The sequence below is a fragment of the Cupressus sempervirens genome, chromosome 7 (assembly GCF_028749045.1).
Source record: "Cupressus sempervirens isolate cs-2001-9-10 chromosome 7, ASM2874904v1, whole genome shotgun sequence".
NCBI lineage: Eukaryota > Viridiplantae > Streptophyta > Pinopsida > Cupressales > Cupressaceae > Cupressus > Cupressus sempervirens.
Window position 1 is genome coordinate 262,729,784 of NC_143124.1, and position 8,489 is coordinate 262,738,272.

General features: G+C 36.9%; 1 pseudogene; it reads right to left on the reverse strand.

Moving 5' to 3' along the window:
* Nucleotides 1-403: 403 nt before the first annotated feature.
* LOC149546455 (ribosomal RNA small subunit methyltransferase pseudogene) lies at nucleotides 404-4,997 on the reverse strand (annotated as a pseudogene).
* Between the last annotated feature and the right edge of the window lie 3,492 nt (nucleotides 4,998-8,489).

The window sequence follows — 8,489 nt, forward strand, 5'->3', positions numbered from 1 at the left end:
AATCTATAGCCAAGTCTATTACAAAGAACCAAAATATCCATCTCTAATGCATGAATGAAAATGCAAAAGAAAAATTGAATGCTCTCCCCTCTACTCTAGCTCTCCGACTGTATGCAAAAGAAGAAGAACCCCCTACATGCAATGAAATGGAAAATCTAAACTAAAAATGTCTTTTCCTTCCCTTAAGCTCTCTGACTGTATCTCGAAAGGAAGCCCCCCTTTTGGCTTAGGAAAAGATTTTCAATAAATAATCTCCTTCAGCCCTTATTTGGTTTCCCTCCGATGACTTTTCAGTTTTTGCATGATGACCTTTGGTTTCATAACTGCTTCTTTCTAATTCCCCTTTTCCTATTTGTCTTTTTAGATTCTCCATTTATCTTGATCAATCATGTGTTCTCGGTTACTAAAATTGGAACCTTTCAAATTCAGCCTTGTTAAAGAGGGATAAAAGATGCAAGAAATCATCTTGAGTAAGATTGGAAGATCTCTTATCTTCAAAATTGCCTTCTCACTAAATATTAAGTATGTTATCTTTAAATTGACATGTCCCTTCCTACATATTAGCTTCATCAACCTCCATGTCTTGATCATTCCCAACATCAATTTCCATACTAGATTCATTGGCAGAGTCACCCAAAATTGACACATCCCCGACTGGTTATTCGTTAGGCTTTGAACATGCTTCTTGCAAAGCTTGAAATGTCTTATAGTTATTCTCCAACAATGTTAAGATGTTTTTATGCTTAAAAATTGCCCCAAAAGTTTTATTTTTGTGACTAAAATAGAGACGAAGCATCCCATCCCACTCCTTGAAACTAATTGGAGGAAGAGGACTCCGTGGCTCAATTCGAACCATAGAGGAGTCAACTTTTTGTGGCAGCCTGAATTTTTTTTCTTAAAACTTTCAATAGATGTGAAGCACGAGCCAACAACTGAGTATTCACCGAGAGGAAACAATATAAATTCTCTCTGGGTTTTGCAACAAGCCGCATGGAAAACTCTCTCTGGAACATGATAATGGCACATCTAAAAATCGGTTTGTGTGATAGGAGCTTGAATGTAAGAGGTGATGATATTTGATATGGGATATTTGCTACACCCACTTCAAAATAAGGTAGTTCAGTTTTGAGAATGTCTCATTGAATGATCTACAACTGAATGGCACTGCTAGTTCCCTGCACCCTACACTGCAATCTTAAACTCGATTTAGCTGTACATTCTTAGAAAAGAGCCTGACGGATCTGGAAGTCTCACCATCGATCGTCGTGGAGCCCTCTCCTGATGCCTCCATATTAGAATTGAAAAGACACCCAAAGAAATGACGAGAGGAACCACAATACCTAGTACGACTCGAATGAAAACATTTTAATTTGTTTTTGATGAGTATGTTGGGTGAATGAAACTATATAGAGGCAACTAGTCAAATAAAAATAATAGATTTGGGTGTTAATGGAAGAGAGCTATGTATGTTCAACAAATCCCCTGGCAAGATTTGGCAGAGTCTCGAAGACAAATTTGATGTAAACGCAGTGCAGGAGCAGTTCAAGAGGCAGGCTTTCTCTTAATCTTTCTTTGTTTGCCATTTTCCATTTCTAGGTTATTGTTTGAAGCAACTACCTATGAATACACATGTTCTTGCTTAGAATCGTTCATTGCTTGAGGTATATATGTACTTGGGTCCTCTATTTGACCAACTGATATGCCACTCTTTGGATCAACTATAATAAAACTCCCTTCCTCTGTATCTGTATGGTGAGATGAATTATCAAAATCAACTGAATGAGAAAATGTAAACTCTTCATCATTCTAATCTGGTGATGCTTCTAGATATTGTTCTTCATTATAACTATGATCAATCATGCGATCTTCATTATAATTACTTTCAATCCTTGATTGAGACTCCAACTAAGCCTATTGTTCCAGAGCCTTTTTAGTTCCAATTTTCTCGAAATAAGCTTCAAAATAAGCTTTCTTCTGAATAACTGACCCTGAAGTAGAAAATCTTTGCACTTCTTCTAGGTATCTATTTTGTGAAAATGGAAGACCATTTTCCCCATGCCAGAGAATCATTCTCAAATCTCCCACAAGAAATGGAACTTTCACGTTGTAAGGTCTGATGAGGATCCTCCTTCTAACTTTCTGATGGATCTTTGAGCTCTTGTGGTTGAGGCCACTTGAAGCATATGTCATTTTTATCCATCATTATCATCAAGTCTTATTACATCGATGTCCTCTCTTTGCCTGCGAACTTGGATATAACGTCAATACACCTTCGACACATCTGAAAATGAAAATCTCGCATCGACACCTTCCACACATTTTCATGTCGAACTCTCTGAAGAGAAAAATTTCTTCATATCATTTTAATACAACCCAAGTGAATTGTTTTAAAAAAAAAAAAAAAACTCTGAATTGTGCAAGAAGAAGGCCAGCGGGTTTTGGCTTCTACAGGTACGCAGAATGGCTTTTGCACACCAAAATTTGAAATATCTGCTTTTGAGCATTAGAGATATTTTCAAGCTATACTTGGAAACCCAAAAATGTACTTCAGACCGTTCAAACATGGCATAGATGATTAGAATTAACAAAGAACTCGATATCATTTAGAATATCCACTGGCGGGTTTTTTAAAATCTGGTGCAAAAATGATCTTGGAGCACCTAATTTTGGATTTGTTGCCTCAACACTTTGCACACATTTTCAAGGTATATGATATGAATAGAAAATGTTAATTGAACCATTTTAAGAAGACCCAAATCCTTAGTTTTTGAAAATAACTCGAAATCATAAAAATGGACGCTAGCGGGTTTTGAAAAAATAGGTGCGCAACCTCAATGGAGTAGCTGGAACTCAAAAATCTACCAAGCAATATCTGCTTTAGTCTTCAACCACTTTACATTCCATTTTATTAATTGGTTTTATAGAGACTTGGAGAATCGACTCGCACCTTCCTTTCATTGAAAGCATTGACCATATTTGATTGTCGAACATGCTCTATGTGGTTATGCCTTGCATTCTAATGGCCATTTTTGCATCGCTGTCCTTTTAAACTTGCATGTTATGAAGACTAACTTCATTAAGACATACTTTGAGGGAAAAAGCATGCTTTTGAGCTTGAGCAAGAGCTAAAACAAAGTTTAGGAAGAGACCTCTTTTTAATGCACAACGATTATATTGATGCATTTTCTAATCACAAACTGTAATGATATCATATTAAGTATATCACCATTGTAATGATACTCCTATGCAAGTCATTGGTACTATCCCACACTTCAATTTAATTTTGAAATCAATTGATCAGACGTTCTTGAATCTCAACACCATTAACAATGTAATACATATACAAATTGTAACATTCAAGTAGCTATATCTTTTAAGAGCTCGGCTTCTTCAAATGTGTCATTCTTCAAAAGCCATTTTGTATTGAGAAATTTTCAAAAGATTAGTCTTTCATGCAATTTACACTTTAAAACTTTGTTTCAAATCTAGTCACTTATTTGAAATGAGACCTCTATTGATATCAGATAAGATATAATGGTACTTTGATCACCTGGAGATCTTCCAAATTTGTAGAACCTTTAGTAATCAAATGTCTTTTCGGATTGCACATACTGCTCCATGAATCTCTGAAATAAGAAAGACTTCTATATCCTTTATTTGAGAAGATCTTCAATAAAACATGATATCCTTGCTGGGTGGGAACTATCACCTACCCAACATGACGACACTTAAACCAACCACCTAGCTTATGAATGAGAAGGCAAGAAAGAGGGAAACTCGACAAGGATGGCCTACCTATGAAGGACTTAGACCTAGACACAAAACTAACTAGACCTGACTACATGACTCCAATATTGCCAAAAAAATTGGGTGAGTTAAAGTCAGGCAATAGTTGGCTCCGACTGGGGAATATGTACTGCAAAGTGCATAAAGAATCTAGCATCTCTGGTTAAGAAAGTGCCTTAAGCATTGGGTTGCAGAGTCTAGACCAAGGAAATAATAAGAAGTAGCATACAGGGAGGGCAGAGGGGAGCAGGGCAGACTGAAACAAAGTGAGAGAAAATAACCATCTAATTAGCAAGGAAAAACTACACTAGACACACCAAAACTGTAAAGAAAACTTATTTAAAAAAGGTGAGGAGACCTCACCAACAGGACCAAAAGCAAAGAAAGATTCATACATGACCATTTATAGGAAGAGAGAAATATGAACCTTTTCGGCACAGGTGAGAATGCTTCACTAGCTTGCAACAACATTGATATCTTCTGGCCAATCCTTGACTACTGAATTTGAGTCCAAAAGCTATTTGTAACATAGTAACCCATAGAACTTTGCTAAACAACCATGCCTCATCATATAGTTCTGATTGGTCTATATTTATTTGCATACTATCTTTCACATGCTCCATCTTTTTTTGTGAAGAAGAAAACTCATTGGACTCTGAAAACATCACTGAATCATACTTACATTTGTTATCCTCAACCACTCTTATAACAAAGATATCAATATTCAAATCTAGACTGGTAGGATATCCAAGCAATTCCAAATGCAATGCTTGAAAACACTCACATCCGTTTACTCCATTACCACTCTTAGCAAAGATATCATCTTTCAAATCAGAACGAACATAATCAAAAAATTGAAAAGCTTTCGGAAGTGAAGTAGCATCATACCAATCACATGCTTTATCATTAACCACTTCAGATTTCAAAATGGGGTTGAAATTGAAGGATTCCTTATTTGCTACAGTGTCCATCCAAGTCGAGACATCCTTTTCATTTTCTACAACAAGATGCTCATTTGAATTCACAACTTCAATAACTGGATTTATTATGGAAGAGTATTCCAGACTAGGAGGATTATAATCAGATTCACTATCTTCTTCATAATGCTGCAATACCTCATTATCTTTTGGAATTCCTTTCTTTTCATCATCCGTTATTGCTACATCTTCAGATTCAGTATGATGACCACTAAAGCATAATGTAGCCAACATGTTTGTTTTAGGATAGTTCTCCGAAAGACAACAATTTAAAATATAATCCTCATTTACTTCTCTTTCAATTTTGCTGATCATTTCTTCAATCATATTTTTAGATTTGACAAAACATGTTTCCACTTTTTCTTCAAGACACATAGATTCTAATATAGTATCATCACAAACCTTTGCAACTTGAAAATCATTTTTGTCAAAATTTTCGATGAAATTCAACTTTTCATGTTCTGAAGATGTATTAACTATCAGATTATTTTCAACAGAAACTTCATGCAAAAGTCTATCTTTATTTTCTTCAAATCTGAAACTTTTAAAATCAGAGGTAAATGAAGGCATGAAAGAAAATTCTTTGTTAACTATTCTTACCAACTCTTCATCATTGAGAAGGCTGTATTCATTTGCTGAAAGTTGTGCTTCTAGGAAACTAGGCTTTTCTTGTTATTCAGAACTCAAACCATTGGTTGATATGATCTCTTCCTTTTGCTCATTGATTCTATCCACCTTAGGAATGCTTTCTGCAACTTCAATGATTTCGGCATGCAACTTTAATGATTTCAGCATGCTGGACCAAAATTGATTCTTCTGTTTGCAGTTTTGAGAGTGGTTCTGTTAGTGTAGTTTTTTATTTTTCCTATTTTGCTAGGTTTTTCCTACACTTTTAATAATCTCGCTTAGGTTAATAAAGCATGTCTTATTAGGTGAATGGTTGTGAGGTGTCACCTTCTTACATGTGAGCATCCATTAGCTATCTTGGGAAGATACTTTTCTATCTTTAGTCTGATAGATGGTTGCTCCTCATTGGTTGGTGTTGCCACCTCCTCCCTCTTCCTAGCCTATATAAGCATGCTACCTGGCTTGTATTTGAATCTCTTGTTTTTGCTTCCTCTTAATGCTATTTTGCTTCCAGCATTTGCATTACTCTCTTGGAGACTAACTCTATGATGCTATTTTGATTTTGTATCATTTGCATTCATAGTTTAGATATTTACTCTTTGCACTAGTTTTCTGGGTTATTAATCTTTTCAGATTCTAACATGGTATCAGAGCTTTTCTATGTGCAAGAGTAGATTTTAGTTTCCTTATTTGAGAGATTCGGGGGGGGGGGGGGGGGGGGGGGAAATAAACTTTATTTTAGTTTTTTGAAAAACGAAGTATGCTCTTCTCTTGCATCTTTGGATGATCCTGAGAATCAGAAAAGTTTTGACAAAAACAGTTTTTCTCTGGGGTTTCAATCTCAAATTTGACAACCAACTTGCATATTTGGAGTTTTCAATCAGTTTTGCAGGTTCCAGCATGCCATTGATAGACTTAAGAAGCTGATCCAGCATTTGCATGTCATATTTTGGTTGCTGGGGTCGTTTTCTGATTTTTGGAGCCGTTTTTTACTGTTAAAAGCGTCTGATTTACACTACAGCAACATCTTCTGTTCATCAGCAAGAAAAACGCTTTCTGGGTTTTGTTCGCAGCCTCGAAAAACCATCTGGGTATCTTTTAGATTTTGCATGCAAGTTGTATATTTTTCAGAATCAAGCATGCAAAGCTACAGCCATACCCCTCTCCGTTGGCAGCCGCAGATCTGAATGCAGTTTTCAAATGTCTCGTTCTTGCTCATACGGACTCCGATTTTGATGATTCTTATTATGAACTTGGCTATTTTTTTGTGCTCTATCCACTAGTGGAGTTAGTTTTTGATTTTCATGCATAAATTCTTCAGAAATTGCAGATTCTCAGCCGTGACTGTGCACAGTTCTTGTTTTGGAAAATTCGGAGGATCATAACTTTCTCATACGACCTCATATCAAGGCGATTCTTTTTTTGAAAGTGCATGATTTTTCGAGTAGATCGCAGTGGTGCTATTCGTTTCCTTGATTATTGTGCCCAAGTTTCACTTTCAACATATGCTCTTTATGAGGGTTTGTAATGCATTGAAATCAAGACCTACTTGTGGTTTTTTGGCCATAACTTTTGCATATGGAGGTATTTTTCTGATCCGAAAGAAGCGTCGAAAAGCTGATTCTGAGACAGAGATATTGGTATAGGTTTTTTTTGAGTTTTGATATAGTTTGGTTGCCTATTATGGCAATCAAAGTCAGATGTTCTATTTTGCACTCCGGGAGGCGTATCTTGAGCTTCCGATCTGCGTTTTTGGACTTCTTTATATCGCTGGAAAGCTCTTTCTGTGCTCTTTCCAGTGATGTTGGTTGTTGTTCCAGATTCTGTTCCAGACACATCCTATTCAATCTTTTTCATTTTAGCATTCTGGTGGATATTCTGTTTGTTTCAGGTTCGGAGATCGGTTTTGTTGCTTCAGTTGCTTCGTTTTGGGCTTTACCTTCTGTTGTTTCAGCCTTATGTTTTTTTTTGATCATTGTTGATATTCACTGTAAGCATCTTTATGCAACGCACTGAGATAAAGTGCCACTCTTGCGATTCGGGATCCTTTGCATCATTGTGATTCGTTGTACTCACACTATTATATAAAGTGCCATGGGGGGGATAGTTGTTTGCCGCTTATAGGCCCTCTTTCTCTAATTCCTCATGCAGTGTCAATGACACATGCCTTTATTTGTGTCTGTACCTCAGTCTCGATGTGTTTGGCTCCTGTGTTGTAGGAGATTTTTGGCCCATCTTTTCAGCTGCCTGTCACCTCACCTACCTTAAGGGGAGGATATATTGTTGTTCTATGCTTCTTTGGTTGATGGTTCGTGCCTTCTATTTCCATGGAGGTTCCTTTGGTTGATGGTTCGTGCCTTCTATTTCCATGGAGGTTCCTTTGGTTGATGGTTCGTGCCTTCTATTTCCATGGAGGTTCCTTTGGTTGATGGTTTGTGCCTTCTATTTCCATGGGGGTTCTACAGATCAGCATTTTGACAGAGTTTTGCAGTTCTTCATGCTTCAGTGATGCTGCTTCTTCATGATCACTCCTTGTTCCTATTTTAGGGGACAATTTTCCTAGCGGGAGACTTCTTCAGTTCTTCACTAGGTTCTTACCTCTTTTTGGGGGAGGGTTTTTCCCTTGTGGTTTTCTCTCTTTCCCCACTTTCAGAGGTTGCATCTTCTTGCATTGTACTTGGGTACCTAACATGGCCTCGTTGTCGGGACCCATTTCTACATCCACCTAAGGTTCGCTTATGGGGGGGTGTTAGTGTAGTTTTTTATTTTTCCTATTTTGCTAAGTTTTTCCTACACTTTTAATAATCTCGCTTAGGTTAATAAAGCATGTCTTATTAGGTGAATGGTTGTGAGGTGTCACCTTCTTACATGTGAGCATCCATTAGCTATCTTGGGAAGATACTTTTCTATCTTTAGTCTGATAGATGGTTGCTCCTCATTGGTTGGTGTTGCCACCTCCTCCCTCTTCCTAGCCTATATAAGCATGCTACCTGGCTTGTATTTGAATCTCTTGTTTTTGCATCCTCTTAATGCTATTTTGCTTCCAGCATTTGCATTACTCTCTTGGAGACTAACTCTATGATGCTATTTTGATTTTGT